Raw genomic sequence first — 16,958 nt, 5'->3', positions numbered from 1 at the left:
ACAGGGTATTTATACACAGACACTAACAATGTGATAGGGAACAGCTGAGTGCAATCACGAGTGATGGGAACAGACAAAGGATCATGGGAATTGCGGTTCCAGAGTGAATGGTGACAGGAAGGGAAAGAGACCTCTAGTGGACACCCGGGGAAACACAAACCAGACACTGTGACAATCTACCGTGTGACGATTGCTGCAATCATCATGGTAAATCATTTTGTGTTCATATCGAAATACATTGTGATGTTGCTTAAGAGGCCTTTTTACACGACACCATTTTCAGCAAAAAACGTTTAAAATGTTTTGGCCATTCATTTACACGACAATGCCGTATTAGGGGCCTGAAAACACAGGTTTCAAAGTGCAAGTTTTTGAAAATGACACTGTTATCGTCTGCATGTAGACTACCAAAAACGTGAATTTGTGAAAATGGTGACATCATTCACATGCATGTTAAATGTTCAGTCTTCAGACACGTGGTGTTTATTTGCATAGTGACATCGCCATCTACTGTCTGGCAGCAGAATACAGCGTTCTTTAATCGTTTTCGCAGATCCGTGGGAACGGATCAATTTTACAACGCTGTGTCTGTACTCGAAAAACACAAAGGAAAAACTTTTGTTTTAAGTACATTGTTGTCGTGTAAACGTACCCTGAAATAGAACTGTTAACACTTCAATGGACATACATGCAACAGAATAGTTTTCGAAATTTTACTGGAATGGGCAGATACATAACCAAATATTTTTGTTGCTAGTTTTCCCCCAAAGAAGGGGAGTAGAAAGAAATACATCAAAGGAAAAAGAAATTCATCCACAGCATTCACCTACAAACACTGAACTTGAGGATTGCTTCACACTGACAGAAGAAACTCACAGAATTCTGTTTTAGCAGTGTCTAAACAGAAATAAAAAGAAACTTAAAATAGGAATTTAAAAGAAAAGGTTTCTGAAGAAAAGGCACATTGTTCATTTGGGTAATGTATTGCTTCTAGTTTAAGATTAATTGGTATGTTTTTTGCTTTGCTGCAGGTAGAAATCACTTGATGAGTTATATCAAGCGCACATCGCCGAAGGTTAATGTCTGGTGTACATTTAATGTGACTCCAGAGGTGAAAAGGAACTCGAAGGACAAGTAAAAACCTTGCAGCAAACAAGCTGTACTGGTTTCTCTAGCACAAACAACCCTTCTCCTGCAGTTCATCAAAATTTCCATGCACATTCAAGCTGTGATTGGACTGAATCTGCTAATTCAGAAGACAGGAAGAGCTCAGACCATTCAGAGATAGAGCAGATGTGATCAAACACTGACGCCTGATCGCAAAGTGTGTAGGGTCTTGACTTGAAGGATCATGAATGATTGACACTCTGAAAAAGGGAAGAGGGGTTTACAAAAGTATAGTTGCCATGGTAACTGGTGGTGGTTTGGTTTAGCATGGAAGCTCAAAACTCAGTTACAAATGGCTAATTAGACTAAAGGTACTTGAGAGGGAAGGAAGCAGTAGATTCAATCAAGACGGAAGCAGCTGGGCTCAAGATGACTTCTTTTTTCTACTGATGCTAATTTCTGTAATTAACTTGCAATAAAGAAGTAATGTTTGTTTCAGCGGTGTGTCTATGCCTGTGTGTGTGTGGATTTTTTTTATTTTAGTATTATTCTAACCTGGTGCACAAGGCATGTTTCCATTGTGAAAAAAGAGGTTTAATTGTTTAATTCTTAAATTGATTTAAACAAGCTTACCCACTACCTTAATTCTCTTTTATTCAAAATACTTCAGATTAACAATAAAACTAGATTTGCACATCCTAAGGGATACTTTCAAAGACAGGTAAGTTTAGGTTTTAAGCTATGTTTGGTCCCATTTTATATTAAGTGTCTTTAACTAGGCTAATATGCACTAACATGTATGCATTTATTGTGTACATACGTTTTTACATGGTACTTTTATAAAAATAAAAAATAAAAATAAATGCCTGCATGTAGTTACAGCAGTAATTAATTTCTGTGATTAGGCTACATCTACACCTTAACCGACCCACAGCACCAAACATGTCCTAACCGTATATCCCAACTCAATAACAACAAAGAGTTTTGCAGTTCAACATGACCACAATAAGTACATTTTACATTTTGATGTACATACATAATAGTTAAAGACATAATATTATAATATAAAGTGTGATAGTTTTTGTTTACACAATTTTTTTTTTTTTTTTTTAGAAATGAGGATCTATAGATCAAGAAGCTTCAACATATTCTTACAGATTTCTTTCTTAAGCATTCATAAATACCAACCAGTGCTTCAATTTTTCTGTCAGGCGTCATGTCATCTTATGATATGCAGAGGCAATTTCAATTCTATATGCTGGGGAAAATGGGAGCTACACAGTTGATCTCACCTATCCTGTGACTGTGCTGTTTAAACCATTGTGCTGACACAGTACATTCAACAAGGATTTCTCTTAAAATCCTGCCATATAGAACTCTGCTTGTGATACACATAACCATTTTTTGGTCATCCTGCCAAAACATGCAAATAAAGTGCATGCACATTTTCCTTTCATGACCATAGATTACAAGTAGTATAATAAGTGATTGCATTGAGGTTGAATGTTAAAACGAACACCCTCAATTAACCTATGCCAGCTCGATTTAGAAAAAGCTGAACAAAAACAAAGAGAGGAGGTACACTGCGTGTAAGTGCATTACAGAGGAGCAAAATGCGAACGAATTACACTGGTTAGGAATGTCTGTTTTATTGACTTTAGTGAACAAATAATTATTGTTGAAGATATGTCCATGTCTAATGCTATTTTTCTCATTAATTGACAACATCAGCCAGATGTGATTTAAGCTAACCTTTTTTAGGGAATCGTCAAATTTATCTTGCCTCAGTCTAAAGTGGAATCCAATTATGAGGCGTTTTGTTCAAATCCAAATTTCAATTAGTCATTAATCATGGTCAAGATTTGTTCATCAATTTATGTGAGCACCTGCATAAATGGCCATAATAACTCAGACCTTTAGGGTTATTATGTCTGCTAGAAGAATTACTATTTGTGTTTGACCATTACCTTGATATAATCAAGTTAATGTCATTGCATTGAATATTTTTTTTTACACATTTTGAATTCAAAATTGCAAACAACACATTTCAATGTGCAAAGTTATGACTCAGAGACATCCATGTGCAAAAATGGTAAATGTAAAAGTATAAATGTGTGAAAAAGCCCCAAAATGTATATATGTGTTACATTTTTTAAATCCATTTAGCCATCACAGGAGGCAACACGACTGGGACAATGTTCCTGGTTTCATGTAATGTGGACAAAACAGCAAAAACAGAATAGCTACAGAACATCTCATTCTGTAGCCTGACAAGCCAGACCCACATCAAGATGTTGGGTCTGGGAACACATCATTGGCAAGGCTCAATCCGAGGGGAGGGTTAAACGGTTGTCTTTCAAATTCCCTCTGCACGCAATAGGATAGCGCTACAACCAACCAGAGTGTGGCAGCTTTGACTAGAGGTACACTAAAGATTTAAGAAAGTTACCGACTACGCCACCCGGGGGCCTCTTTCCGGGGAAATGCCCTTTAATTAAATAAGGCTCAAAGGTTCGTTGTATCAGAGTCAGGTATCAGACATGGAGTAGAAAATAGTACAAAACTTTATTTCCTCAATAAAACGTATCAAATTATATTTAAGACAACACCAATAAATCAAAAATAATCTGAACACAAAATTACACGGACGCTCACTTCAGAATGGGGCGCTGGCTCTCTTTAGCAGAACGGATATAGCGATCATACGTGCACACTCACTGCACACTCACTTCACACCTCACTGTGAACACAGCATTCAGGCAAAAGAACCCACCACCCCAATCGGGAAGAGACGCTTATTTTCTGCCACTGGCTGCCCCAATTCTGAAGAGAGAAGAAAAAAATAACACGAAACACACACACAATATCAAAAACATTAAACAGAGCAGCTGGCAATTTAAGACACAATTTTAAAAGAGTTCACCACATCAGTTTGGCTCATCAAATCGAGGTGCCACGTCCGGTCACCCCTACAATGCTGGGTGGACAGAAATGGGCACAACAGCCACCAATGTTAAAATAGAGAAACACCTCTTTTGGGCTGCCCTCAAGGTATCCACACAAGAAACATACACTTACATAAACTTGGTCACACACCAAATATGTCACACAGAATATATACATATATATGGATAATAGATCCAGCAAACTCAAATCAATGGAAAAGAAAATATATATAAAGTTAATCCACAAAACAACAAACTCAAGAAAATTATATAATGTTTAAGGAAAACAAAATGTAGAAGAGCTGGTGACAGTTAAGTGGTTGATCGGATACCTGGGCGCCACTGAAGGTTTATGACTCAATTTATTTACTCACAGCACAGTTGATGAGATACCATGCCAACGGCCCACAGTCCTCGGACCAGCTGATGGAGCACGCGCTGGACGTAAACAATGGATGTGGCTAGGGGTCGAGCAGCAGCGCGTTAACACGCGAACTGAAAGAGTCAATGAGGCTTACTAGCCAGTTCAATAGAACAGACACACTCGGGACAGCCCCTTCTCACTTTGAGCTAGAGTTGTAATCACGGTAACGAGTCGGATAAAGTCGAAAAAGACAGCAAACACAATGCAGACAGCAAAAGGGAACATCCACACAGCGGTTTAGCTGCTATAACGTTATGAACCCAGAGAAAGCCCACTGTAACGTCTTGCGCACGTTGGCCCGCACCTGTAGTGCGATTCACACGGTACCCAAACAGCTTTATATTAAACACTCATTAAAATCACGACATCCCACAGAGTTCCTCTGTCCAACCGTACAAACATTCACGCGTTCCGCCGGAAACACGGTGTCTTGCTCAAATGACGCAGAGAGAACGCACTCCCATAGCGACACCCCTTTATACGGAAGGAACGCAATTAAAGGGCACACCCCCTTCATATTATATAACACGACAGAAATAAATAGTACTGCTACAAGAGCAACGAAGAAGGTGACATAGTCAGAGCGACGTATCCGGTCGGCAAAACTCTGAACACATCTTCCTTTTTTAAGAATGACTTCAGTGCCGTTCTTTGTTCTTTTCTCAAAGAAAAGCTTAACTACAAGTCCTCCAGAGTGGCCTAACTAGAGTTTGTTTTTTCCAGGTCGCAGTCCAACGGAGGCTTGCTAGACGACTGGCTGTAAAATAAAATGCATAAAGATTTCTAGGCTACTCATTCTGATTGTCAGAATGTCTTCAGAATGTCTTCTGATTGTCTTCAGGCTGATTGTCAGCAGCCATGTCACCCTGTAGCCCAAGACTGGTTGCCCACTGAAGCTAAGCAGGGCTGAGCCTGGTTAGTACCTGGATGGGAGACCTCCTGAGAAAAACCAGGTTGCTGCTGGAAGAGGTGTTAGTGAGGCCAGCAGGGGGTGCTCACCCTGTGGTCTGTGTGGGTCCTAATGCCCCAGTATAGTGACGGGGACACTATACTGTCAAAGAGCACCGTCCTTCGGATGAGACGTTAAACCGAGGTCCTGACTCTCTGTGGTCATTAAAAATCCCAGGATGTCTTTCGAAAGAGTAGGGGTGTAACCCCGGCATCCTGGCCAAATTTGCCCAGTGGCCTCTGTCCATCATGGCCTCCTAATCATCCCCATATACCGATTGGCTTCATCACTGTCTCCTCTCCACCAGTAAGCTGGTGTGTGGTGAGCGTTCTGGCGCAATATGGCTGCCGTCGCATCATCCAAGTGGATGCTGCACATTGGTGGTGGTTGAGGAGATTCCCCCCTTCTATGTAAAGCGCTTTGAGTGCCGAGAAAAGCGCTATATAAATGTAATGAATTATTATTATTATTATTATTATTATGGATTTTTCAGCAGGGTTGTCCTTAATAATTAAGCATTGCTGTTTAAAAGTTTATGGTCCAATTCTATCTATTAACTAACTATTAACTTTAACTTTTACCTCAATAAACTACTAATTACTGCTTATTAATAGATTGTAAGGTAATTGTTAAGTTTAGATATTGGGTAGGATTAAGGAATGTAGAATTTGTTCATAAGGCATTAATATGTGCTTTATAAGTACTCATAAATCAGCACTATACCATCTCTAACCAGCATAAATCAGTGTGGGCCAACATGAAATTCATGATTGTTTGTTGGTCAGTATTGTTTGATTGTTTGAGCTAAATTCCAGGGCTGGAGCTAAACTCTGCTGGCAGGTGGCCCTCCAAGAAGCAGGATTGGGCATTCCTGAAATAAAGGATGTTCCTTGCCTGCAAGTCTGCATCCACTAATACATCCACTACATCCATTTTGCTTCTAGACACACAGTCACTAACTTTCCCAATCACTTGCTCTCGGTTGTATAGAATGGCACATTAAACAAATAAGGGGCAAACAAATCAGCTCCATAGTGGATTCCAAGTGATCAAAGGCTTAGGATGTTCCAATTCAACCCATTGCAAGGGTTCTGCCAGTAGTCAGCACTCAGGCAACGTGACATACATCCGAGTAAGCAAGATCAAGCGAAGTTAGTGAGGGAAGGGAATAAAAAAGGTGAAGTGGAACACATTCCTAGAAAGGCTGCATACCTTCGCTGCCACGTCACTCTCTGTCAAAGGTTTGGTAAAACGATTTGGTGGAAAAATCAGTCAGCACTGAGCTCATTCAGTTTCATTATGTAAAAAAAAAAAAGAGATGAAGGCATATGGTTTCTTTTGTTTTTGTTGCAAATTAAATACATAATGCTAAACTGCCCATGATGTAAATCACTGAGAGACCACATATGGTTGTCATTCACAGTTTAGATTTTTTTTTTTTAAATGCGGACAATACTGAGGAGGACTCTAGCCTCAAATCCTCAGAAGGACTGAACTAGGAAGGACCCAGCCCTGCTAGGATGCACCCTTCCTATTGAGAAGCACCCAGAGAGTGTTAGCGATTATATCCATTTTGTAAATTTCCACCACAATAAGGCTCTGATATACCTACAGCAAAGTTCTGTTCCATTCTAGGGGTAAAACAGTTCTAATTATCTTAGCAGCTGTAAACTTCACAGCAAAAATCACATTTAGATCTAATTTAATAATTGATGATCTTTACAACTGAACTGAATCACAACTGAACTGACTTCAGCTGAACAATGATACTTTTCTTTTTAGAGCTGCTTTACAGACGAATTGAACTATGTTTGCATCACTGAATCATTATTTTCCTGTTGAGAAATGCAAAGCTGCTTTAAATCAATCTGTCAACCCCCAAACTTCTGAAATCAACTCCAAACAAACTTTATTTTGGGCTGATTTTGTTCAAAATGGCATCACACCAGTTTGCTCTACAACTTTGCTTGAAGTATATCGGGGCATTTGCCCAATTATAGCACTTCTATTCCTTCAGCCACACAGCCTCTCTCCAAAACCATGTCCTTCAAAGACAAGTCAGACAACTTGATGTCAGCAAACACAAATGTGCAAAATGATTCACAGCCGGGTTTTTTTTTTCTTTTTTTTTTTTTCTTTTTTTCTGATTGTCTAAAAAAGGAGCAGGCCAATCTTCTGATTAGGTTTACAAACCTGTCACAAAGAGGTGCGATTTCTTAAGACACAAATGGTTGCAGCATAACACTGAACATGACATGGCTAAAAGCTCAGGCACGTTTCTGCGATTCAGCTGAAATGGTGCATGGTAAGAAAAAAAGTTTTTACTCTTTAATATATATATATATATATATATATATATATATATATATATATATATATATATATATATATATATATATATGTGTGTGTGTGTGTGTGTGTGTGTGTGTGTGTGTGTGTGTGTGTGTGTGTGTGTGAATAATGCATTCACACTTTGTATGTACAGACAAAAGACTGATTTATGATTAGCTGAGTAACCAGCAAACAGAGCCAGAATGGGTATTCAGTGTTTGTAAGCCCCATCGGCCCTCTCTAAGGTTGTCATCTGCAGCTGCTGTAGGTATTGGCACTTAAAGGCTGCTGTTTAAATTGGTGCCTGGGGTGTCTTCAGAGGTGGAGAGTTTGAGTGAGAGGGCAGGCTTCTTTGACAGCATTGTCAGCTAAAGATGCTAAACCTCACAGCGGGGATGAAGTGCTCTTCACAAAAAGCTAAACAATGTGCCCAAAGATCTGGGGCCATCTGAGGACTTCAAAAGCACAAAGGAGGTGGAAAAAATGAACAATTGTAACTGTCAGTGCTCATGTTACTGGAATGTGAGATAATGTACCAGGGTGATAGGACACTTGATTTATCAATGTTTTCTTGTGTGGACTTGGAGGTTAGTCCAAAAATGATACATTGGGTCCTTGCTTTACATGTAAGAAAGGAAAAGTAGAGTTGAAATGCGGTAATGATTTGTTGAACAACCAACAATTTGAATTTTGAACCCCCAAAAGTAATCTGACCTTCCCTCACTGCACAAGTACTAACATCTGATAACAGTTCAAAGTTGTTCGCACCTACACATTGTAGTTGCTGTATTTAAATGGATAAACAGTTTGGGAAAAAGACACAGTGTACTTATGAACAGCACCAAGTTAAAATTCAGGTTGCGAGAGTGAACTGCAAGAATGACAATGTGTGTCTGTTAGTGTATTGCCATCCAAACACATGCAAATCAGTGTAAGAGGAGTGATGTACAGTCAAGTAGACTTTGTGGGCGCACAAGTGGTAACCGGTTTTTAAGTACTTGCACCACCCATATGTCACAGAGTTCAGGAGTGGATGACAGCCCAGATCCCTGAACAACAATGTCTTTTTTTGGGCTATTCTGTATTTTTATTTATAAGACAGTATAGCGATGACAGGAATTACCAGGGAAAAGGGATCAGTAAACCATGCAAGCTAGACCCAAACTTGGTGTCACCTGTTTGAGCACCACAGTGGAGTGATATTTTTAGCTGGATATGGTTTGATGTTTATATCCTGAAAGACCTATAGGCCAGTGTCATCTGAGATGAGAAAGGTCACACTGAGGCATCTCGACCTGTAACAAAACACATCAGGGCATCAGGGAAGACACTATCATTAATTAACATATAGTAAGTTGCACAGTGAATTATGTTCTGGAGAAGTCAGACATCTAACTACATTGTACTTTACACAGTTTTTAAATAAGCATACAACAGCTTCAGATTCTATTCTTCAGCAAGCACTCTGTGTGTGTGAAACTGTCATTTAACAATGTAACGTCCTATTTGGTGTTGTTAGTCCTGACAAATGATTTTTTTTTTTACAAATGAGAAAGCTTACAAACAGTGTGTGCCTCCCTGCCCCAGATACATCACGGGTAGGGACACACACAAGTTTTGTGTTCTCTGCCTGGGAGCGGAGCATGCGGGCCCACTCCTCCGCGGAGCCCTCAGGAATCGATGTTGTTTACTTGCCGCCTTTTTGCGCCTCGGGGGACATTGGTTTTCAGAGAATGCAAACCACAGTATCTGCCCGAAGTCACAGTGGCCCTGCAGAGTTCGCCTGTAGAAAATAGTGTTCGGTTGTTCCCTGCCAGTCAACCGCTTTAGGGCACCGAACTCAGCATTTACAAAACAAATCTCGAGAGACTGATCCCCTTAATGAATTATATAGAAGCGTGGAAACTTCTACCAAATATATCTCAGTGGGCATTGCGTAGAGTAGAAAAGGAATACAGAATCCAGTTCGGGTCTCGAATCACCAAAATTCAAAGCTGTGCACTATGGTGGGCACTGAGAAGCGTCGGGTGTCCCTCAGAGTGCAGTCCCTCTTGGTGAAGGAGGCCATTGGATGTGTTCCTCCTTCCGAGAGGGAGTTCGGATTCTACAGCCGGTAGTTTATAGTTTCGAAAAAGGATGAGGTGGTTACGATCAATCATTGATCTTCGGCAGTCAAACCAGTCTCTGAGGGGATTCAGGTTCAAGATGTTAACAATTCTGTTGATCAGGAGTCAAATCTAGTTCAATGACTGGTTTGTCACGATAGATCTAAAGGACGCATACTTCCATATATCCATCCTTTCTCTACATCGGAAGTTCCTGAGGTTCACTTTCAGAAGCAATGTGTTCAAGTATTGGTTTCATTTTGCCTAGCTCTATCCCCCGCACCTTCACGAAGTGCATGGATGCTGCACTTGCTCCTCTGAGACTACAGGGCATTCTCATGCTCAATTATATGGACGAATTAGCTCAGTCACTCGAGACGGCGGTTCGTCATCGAGATGTTGTTCTAGCCCACACAAGGTCCTTGGGACTGAGGCTCTATGCCAAGAAGAGTGTGTTATCCCCCCTTCAGAAAACTAGGGGGATAGTTTTTTCTCTATGGGGACTTTTATTCTGACGGGTTTTTCTTTCTCCGGCGTGTTCGCGGGAGATGCAAAGACGTCTGGGAAGAAGAAGAGTGAGCGGTGTTACGAGGCAGACACGCCATGATCGCTGTACGAGAAGTCAACATTTTTTTGTCAGCTGTTTATTTAGTCATCGCAAGTCATCACAAGTCATCGCAAGTCACCAAAAGTCATTGCAAGTCATCACAAGTCATCACATCAAAGTTGTCATTGCCACAGACTGGTACAAGAGTTCGATACACACACACACACACACACACACACAAACATTTCACTGATATAGAGTGAACTGAACTGAGTGTTTGAATGAAGGGTTTCAACTGTCAATTTGAACTGTGTTTGTGATAACTGAGTTGAATGGAAACTGAATCATAAATTGATTCATAAGAATCGTTTAAGTTAAGGTTATCCACATATTCGAAGTGAATCATTTGGATGAAATTAGTTATTTGTAGTGAATCGTTTGGATTGAACTATAAGAGTCATCAACATCCAGTGTTGTTTGTGAATCAGTTTGTGCCCTAATACTGAAATTAATTTCTGGGAAACACTTCTGAGGTGTTAAAAGAGGTTTGTTTTGAAAGTGTTAACCATTCGAAGGTCTTTCAAGAAAAAAATTAATCTCAAAACTGTTTATTTATTTATTTGTTGTTACTTTTTGTTATTTTATTCTATTGAAATATATCCTTCAAGGAGAAACACAGTTTCCTAAGGGAAGAAAAATAAATTAGTAATTGTTAAAACTAAGACATTTTACAGTATTTTTTTATTTATTTTTTTAAACTTACCTTGGGGTAGGGGCGTCTCACTTACTCTATTATGATTAGGTGGGTGGGGATGTGAATTTGAGTTTATTTTCCATCACATGCACTTCAGGAAGCCACCGTATCGACGTACTTACCTGAAGCCTGCACTACCTATTCCTGTAGTATATCATAAAATAGTGTAAGGTAAAACATATACACATAACATGCATATTGAGGCTCAAAGCACTGGATTGGGGACTAAGATCCTTTTGCTTTTTAACCCTTTAGGCGCCAGAGGTTTTTTCCTAAAACGTTCGATTTTGACATCTTAATTTCAAAAGGCTACATCTTAAAAGTGATAAAAGATAGAGACTTTCTGTAAATTAGAGAAATATTAAGGATGACCCAAAGTTTATGTAGGGATTACATTTTCCCATCTAATTTGCATATTATGACGTCATATGGTGGCGGTCATCTTGGATTATAGAATTTTTATGGTTTTTGTTGATGTTTATTTGGTTGTTTTTTGTTTTTTAGCTGACAAAGACGCACACATCACAAGGACATGAACACACAAAAAAGAACACATATTGTACACTACTAAATGGTCAGGGAAATAGATAGTAAATCAACAGTGTAATAAATGGCAGACAAAAACAATTGTTGCAGGGCTTTTGCTGTAGAGATAATGACTCCCTATTCATCCAGGTGACATTTCTTGTAGTGTTTCATGGTGTGGTCTTGCGATAGACTGCATAATAGCCCCTCTGCCCCGTGTCACATCGCCTCTTCTCCTGCTACGAGCAGCAGCGCGGGCGCGACCAGATCTGCCTCGCGCGCGCGCCGAGTGTGCACAGCTCGGACTACTGTCATTGTCATTGCGACTCCCCACCCTGCCTCCACGTTGCCCCCTAACTGTCCTATGAATACTTCGACCTCGTCTAACATACCCAGTGGCATTAGACAAAGTCTCCATCACAATACTGTCGCCGCGATTGCGGAGAGGCACCATGGCTAGCGCGGTAAAAATCTCCCGCGGCCGCCTCGTTCCCCACAACACTAACACGCCTGCTAACTTCGCGATGAACACTCCGACCCCGGGAAACATTGTTCCCACCACTGACATTGGGCAAAGGACCATCTAACGTTATATTGGGCAAAGGATTCACCGTTTGTGCTTGGTGTAGGGCTATACTTTCACTTTCAGAATCACCGTCATTTTCTGAAGGCAGATAACGTTATTCCCCTTCAGAATCAGGGTCCGCGAATAGAAGACCCAACACTTCATTGCGGGTAAGCTTTATTGATGCCATTAGATAATAATAATAATAATAATAATCTAATGCAAATACTCGCTGACGTTGACAATATTGCTCTGATAAAATGGCTCACTCGCACACTAGCTCCGCTTTTGTTCGCACTGATTCAATGCGCTCTAGCTCGAATATTTTGTATAGAAGCATGACTTTTTTTTGAGTCGGGGATGAAGTATGACATGTCTGCCAACTAGTGGAGGGGAGGTCGAACGAAATTTGACACCCTATTTGACTAAATCGGCCGTTTTATTCAGTGCCGCATCTTGTCGAGTAAACTCGACCGTGGCGCCCAGAGGGTTAAGTCTTCCAGGGTAACATTTTAATTTCCCCTACGAGGCGAGACTTACAGTCCCGTTACGTATGTTTCTCGGGGTAGTTTGGGATTCGACTAAGATGCAGTCACTGGCTATATGGAAGAAACATTGGTTCCTGCCCCAAGGCCCGGTGCTGGGAGCGCCGTGTCATTGGAAAATCGTGACAACAGATGCGTCACTTTCAGGCTGGGGTGCAGTCATGGAAGGCCATTCCGCATTCAAATAGACAATATGTCGGTGGTCTCTTACATAAATCACCAGAGGGGTCTGAGGTCACGGCTTCTGTGCAGACTGGTGCGTCATGTCCTCCTCTGGTCCCTGGGCAAACTGCTGTTGCTCAGAGCTATGTATATCCATGGAGACCAGAATGACGGGGCAGACCCTCTGTCGAGGCAGGGGCTGAGGCCCAGGGAATGGAGACTCCACCCCTAGACGGTGGAGTGAATCTGGAGGAAGTTTGTCTCTTTGCGTCTTGAGAGGATCTGTTTGAGTTCTAGAGAGGGTCCGCCAGGACAGGGTCAGTCTACTCTTGGTAGCCCCGTTCTGGCCGGCCCAAGTATGGTTTTCAGACCTTATAGTGCTACTAGCAGGCCCTACATGACAGATTTCAGTCAGGAGGGACCTTCTGTCGCAAGCCAGGGGCTTAATACATCACCCCCGGCCAGAGCTGTGGAAGCTATGGATCTGGCCCCTAAGAGGGACCTGCTCCTAGGGTTTGGTCTCTCAACTGAGGTTGTTGAGACCATTCTAAACTCTAGATCTTCCTCCACAAGGAAACTATACACCTTAAAGTGGAGAGTATTCCCTTTATGTTGCAGAGAGAATTAGTTGGATCCAGTGAACTACCCAGTGGCTTTAGTGCTGGTGATCATTTAAAATCTTTCTCTGGGGGTCTTTCCCCATCCACACGTAAGGTTTACGTGGTGGCCATAGCTGCCTTCCACACACTGTTAAGCGGTAGACGATTGGGAAGACACAACATAGTTGTTTGTTTCCTTTCTGGTGCTGTTAGGATGAGGTCTGCGGCTCATACCAGGGTTCCAACTTGGGACCTGGCTGTGCTTCCAAAAGGGTTATCCCTGGCAGCCTTCGAACCCAACGAGTCTGTGTCAGAGAAGGTCCTTACATTAAATGTGGCTTTCCTTGTTGGCAATAACGGGACTGTCTGGACTGTTTGCCCCGGTTCGTCTCTCCATCCCTGTTTGGAGTTCACTCCTGGGAGAGCTAAAGCCATTCTCTAACCTAGACCATGTTAGGTGCTGACTAATGTGGCACGGTCCTGTTCTACAGGCCTTACATCCTCCACCGCATGTGTTGGCAGATTGTCTGTTTCCGGAAGATTCGACACACATCCTTTTCACAGACCCGAAGCCAGAGAGAGAAGATCAGAATGGGTGTGGGTTGTGAGACAGGGTTTTTTAAACCTGTAACAAAACTAATTTAAATCATCAGCCAGTTTTTGCAGACTATTGATATGAGGAGTATTGCATCCTCGAAAGCTTTATTGTTGGGGTTTTCCCTACAAGAGGTCTGTGGTGCTGCGGTGTGCCTCCCCACACACTTTACTCAAGAACCCAGGGTGGAAGGAAAATCCAGACTGTAGACTCTCAGATTTCTCATCTTGAGTTGTGCCCAGACAGGTTTCACACCAGGGCAGGCTTTAGTCAGTGGGGCGCAGTGGGCATTCTGTTCCCCAAAGTGTTATCATTCGATGCAGCGTGAATTCCCTCAAAAGGAACCGCTTCAGGTAACGAATGTTACGAGATGCTACGTTCCTTTGCCACACCCCCCTTAATGCCTGAGAGCGACTTGCTTTAGCCTATCAGAAGCTATTCAACATGGCTGCCTGCTATCGCTGGACTACTTCGCTCTCGCTTCTCCCAAAAGTTGGTCAAGACGATGTGGTACGACTCGTGAATGAACACTTTAAGGTAAAATATTCCAAGCTGGAGAAAGAACACCAGTTCTTCTACGAGTAAGTAGCTTGAATTCTGTTGAAGAGTTATCGCTGATTGCTAGCTTGTTATTTTTAATATGCTAATAGACAGCTTGTTAGATAGGTTCAAATACTGTCACAGTTGTTAGATCAACTGTCTTACTCATGTCTTGTGTGTGTGTGTGTGTGTGTGTGTGTGTGTGTGTTGTTCGTTCTATTGTTTCGCGTGGGCGTTACCGCTGACTGCTGATTCCCTCATCACCGGCAGCTGCATCGCATCTAGCCAGCCTATTTGATGCCTTGTTTTTCATCTAATGTTTGTCAGATCGTTGTTGAAGCTTCCTGGTGTCACTGCCTGTTCCCTGTTCTCCTCGTGTGTTCCCGTTTCTTTGGACTCTGGTTCTCTTCCATCATGGACTCACCACTCGGATACTCCATTCATCATTCCCCGGATATTGCCCATTTCACTCCCTCCGTCACCGCTCTCCTGCTGTCTGCTGTCTGCTGTCTGCGATCTGCTGTCTGCGATCTGCTGTCTGCTGTCGGCTGTGCTACATTCTGAGTCAACCATTGTTCTAATAAAGAGCCTTTTACTTGCATTTGCTTCCGTCTTTACTTTACGTGACTGTTACGATCCTGGGTATCTGTTTTGTGTGGGTGTTGTTCTGTATATGTGTGCAGGGATTGGCTGTCATCGGTGGAGTCTGATTGGTGGATTTACTGACTCGCTGCTTTTAAAAGGGCGGCGCTTATAGAAGATGGGGAGCTCATTCTGGCGTTGGCTTGTTGGCGTGAAGAGCTCCGGATTCCTCCTCCCGTCGGCAGATCCCAAAACCCTCAGTTTATTGTGTTCATTTGTTTATGATGATTTAACTTGGTTCTGTTTTAGGAGCGTAGGGGTGTCCTGCCATTTATTTTGACTTGTTTGTGATTTGTTTATTTATAGGGAGTTAGGGAACTTACTTTGTAATTTTGTTTATTCCCGGATTAGGTCATTTATATCTGTTTGTTTATAAGTCTATTTTGTTTATTATTTTGGCCTTGGGGCACCCTGAAGCCATTGCTCCTTAATTTGTCTATTTCTTTCCACTTTAAATAAATTATACTTGTGGAACTTAGTTTGTGTCGTTGGTGATCTGTCGGCTGGAGCTGGTTTCCTTTAACCAACATTAAAAGAGCGTGCCAAACCCGTCCCTATAATACGGGACGTAACAAATGGGGGCTCGTCCTATTGTAACGAATTGGGACACGTTATAGTAACAAGTTCGTCCAATGGTATGTATCTCTCTTTTTTTCTCCTTTTGCTGGTGCAGACGTTTTATTGGCAGTTTTTTTTTGAGAATCGGGGAAAGGGGTATAGAGAAATGGAATTTAGTATTGAGGCCTTTCGGCGAAAGCCTTCGTATGGAGATTTAGAATTATGTCGTAAAGCGGATTTGTATTTGATTGCTGATTATTATGAAATTCCGGTAGTAAAGTCAGCTCGTAAAAAAGAAGTGCGGGACGTAATTCAGGCCGCTTTGGAGCAACAGGGTGTGTTAACAGCAGTTCAAAATCCTGAAAGTGAGGATGGGGACATAGAAGGTAGAGCAAGTGATGAAGAAGAGGGTTTGAGCAGGCATCCAGTGCTTAGTTCACTTAGTGGGGTAGGTACGGAAGATTTAAAACTTGCTATCCAATTGAAACAACTGGATTTGGAAATTAAACGTCAAGAACATACTACCCAACTTTTGCGTTTTAGACAATGTGAATTAGAGACACAGGCAGGTCGACCGCTCGGTGAGTCTAAACCAATACTACCTGCTGCTGTTCGAACTAGTCGGAGTTTACATCATGTTTCTGATTCATCGTTGCCTGGGCCTTCTGCAACTTCTCCGGATTTTGATATCAGTAGACAAATCAACCTCGTGCCACCGTTTCGGGAGGCCGAGGTTGATTCATATTTTGGTGCGTTTGAACGCGTTGCCGCTGCTTTGAGTTGGCCGAAGGAAGTTTGGCCTCTTTTGTTGCAATGTCGTTTAACTGGAAAAGCTCAGGAAGTTTGTTCCGCTTTATCCCTTAACGACAGTTTAGATTATGAAAAAGTAAAAACCGCTGTGCTAAGAGCCTATGAGCTTGTCCCTGAGGCGTATCGCCAAAAATTCCGTTTACATGTGAAAACTGCCAATCAAACGTTCGTTGAGTATGCGCGTGAGAAGAGCGCACTTTTTGATAAGTGGTGTCAGGCCAGCAAGACGAGAAATTTTGAGCAGCTTCGTGAGCT

This window comes from Leuciscus leuciscus, assembly GCF_965113295.1.
Source record: "Leuciscus leuciscus genome assembly, chromosome: 20".
In the NCBI taxonomy this organism is placed as follows: Eukaryota; Metazoa; Chordata; class Actinopteri; order Cypriniformes; family Leuciscidae; genus Leuciscus; species Leuciscus leuciscus.
Note: the sequence above shows the minus strand (reverse complement) of the source record.